Below are 2,500 nucleotides of genomic sequence, written 5' to 3'. Positions count from 1 at the left end.
GATAAAAAATATTAATAGTTTATCACGCAGCTTAGTGATGTCTGGGGGGAAAATAGGTGCCTATCACGTACTTGTACTGACTCGCATATCTTGTAGTTTCACATACACAGTACATAATGTCCAGAGGGAGATGACTTAAGACTTTTTTGTTCCCTTGTACCCCTTGGGTATTTTTACAGATTACCTAAAAATTAAGGAAAAATAATGGTGTGAAATTGATATTTTTATATTTATGAAGGTCTGTGTAGAAATAAGAATCAATGGTAATCTATGAAATGTTTTGAGCCTTCACAGTTTCATAACAGTGAAAAACAAATGGTATTCACACTAATCTTGGTATAACGTAAGTAAAAGCTTTGCATACTAAAATAAGAGAAAAAAAAATTGTGCAGGAAGCTCTCTCTCTCTTTCTCTCTCTCTCTCTCTCTCTCTCTCTCTCTCTCTCTCTCTCTCTCTCTCTCTCTCTCTCTTTCTCTCTCCTCATCTCTCTCTCTTTCCTCTCTCTCTCTCCTCCTCTTCCTCTCTCTTTTTCTTCCCTTTATTCTCTCACTAGTTTCCTCCTTATTCCCTCCTTTCCTCTTCCATTCAGTAGTGGTTATTCTTCATATATACCCCCTGAAAAGTGTAAACGTACCACTGGGGTAGCACTTAGCTGAGTCAATACATCTGAGTGGCATGATAATATATATATATATATATATATATATATATATATATATATATATATATATATATATATATTTTTTTTTTTTTTTTTTTTTTTTTTTTTTTTTTTTTTTTTTTTTTTTTTTTTTTTTTTTTCCTGTGTTATAAATTCCATACCGCATTTTTTTTTCTTTCTTTCTTTCTTTCTTTCTCTACAGTATTCGATTTCACGCTAATTATTACAACCTCTCAAGCCAACAGACAACTGATTAGTGACCACCAGAGGATAATGAGCAATGTTCCCCGCAACTTTGTATCGCGTATCCAGTAGGATACACAGAAACACGCAAATTCATGGATCTCGGCGGCCACAGTTGCGAAAGAAATTTAGACTGTTGCTCGACTGGTAAGTGAATTCAGCTATTTTGTGCGGGACTGTTGCTCAACAAAGTATCTTGGTCTGAACGTGGGTATGAAATCATGTCTCGCAACTGTTTCGCAGCAATTACGAAACAGCTGTTTTTCAGATACAATGTTGAACAACAGTGTATCTTGGTTAGGATTAGACTTAACATGTGTTGTGGCATCGGATATAAGATATTCAGAATTCGCTTACCATTATTCTATTATTTCTTCTACGTGTGAATAAAAATGTGGCACAAGTTCTGCGAGTGAAACAACTGGTTTTGTTCAAGCTGTACAACTTTTAGACTTGATTGGTCTTCAGACGCCCACTAAACTTGTGTGTGACACTGCAGATAAGGCTCTAAAATGGCAATCACAAAAAAAAGGTGACAAATAAGTATGGAAGGAGTATGATTTTTTTTACTCGTACCTCGTGTCTTTATGTATAACTACTAACATGAATAAAAATTGCCGCTCTTTGCTCGCTTATGCTGTTACTGGTGTTGTTTCAAACTGTAGTAAATTGACTCGAGAGGTAAAATTCTTCTCTTGGTGTAATTACTCTCTTTCTCTTTGTCTCTTTGCTTGCCTGTCTTTATCTCTATCTCTGTCTCTTCTTACTTAGCTCCCCCCCCCCCCTCTCTCTCTCTCTCTCTCTCTCTCTCTTTCTCTCTCTCTCTCTCCTTTCCTCACCCTCTCTCTCCTCACCCTCTCTCTCCTCACCATCTCTCCCTCCCCCCTCTCTCTCTCTCTCTCTCTCTCTCTCTCTCTCTCTCCTCTCTCTCTCTCTCCTCTCTCTCTCTCTCTCTCTTCTCTCCCTCCTCTCTCTCTCTCTCATCTCTCTCTCTCTTCCTCCTTTCCTCATATCTACTATCTCCTCATTTCCCCTTCTCTCTCCTTTTCGTCTTATACATATAACAAGCATATATTCGTGCGTCTCTGTTCACATAAGGCTGAATAAACAATGATTTCTTCGAAACTGATCCCTTTCGAAAACACGATAATAATTAGCCCACAGTACCCTTCAATTTACCGGTAACCCTTGCCAGTGTGAACCCGAAGTTTCGACCTGTATCCGAAACACACGTTTACTTGGACATGTGTTTCGGATACAGGAGTCGAGACTGGCGGCTCAGATATTGGCAACACTTTTCTCATCTGTCATAATTTAATGCTTTATTTTTAAAAGAATATGTGTGTGCGTGTGTAAGCAATATATATATATATATATATATATATATATATATATATATATATATATATATATATATATATATATATATGTACTCTTGATTAGTTTTACCTGGTGCGAGCAATATGCTATTTAATATGATTATTACCTGTTGTTTACTTATTCTTAAATTTATAATGTGAAAGTTTTAAATGTTATATACAAGCAAGCACTGAGAATTGTTATATTATTATCTCGTATATCTATGCAAATAACAAA

The 2,500-nt window shown here is 36.1% G+C and overlaps 1 protein-coding gene across 1 annotated transcript in view; it reads right to left on the bottom strand.

Moving 5' to 3' along the window:
• LOC119596992 overlaps positions 1 to 2,500 on the bottom strand; it is a 16,877-nt gene that overhangs the window by 12,403 nt on the left and 1,974 nt on the right. The gene's annotated exons all lie outside the window — the stretch shown is intronic.

Source organism: Penaeus monodon, chromosome 38, assembly GCF_015228065.2.
Source record: "Penaeus monodon isolate SGIC_2016 chromosome 38, NSTDA_Pmon_1, whole genome shotgun sequence".
NCBI classification, from domain to species: domain Eukaryota; kingdom Metazoa; phylum Arthropoda; class Malacostraca; order Decapoda; family Penaeidae; genus Penaeus; species Penaeus monodon.
This window is presented reverse-complemented; position numbering and strand designations above follow the sequence as displayed.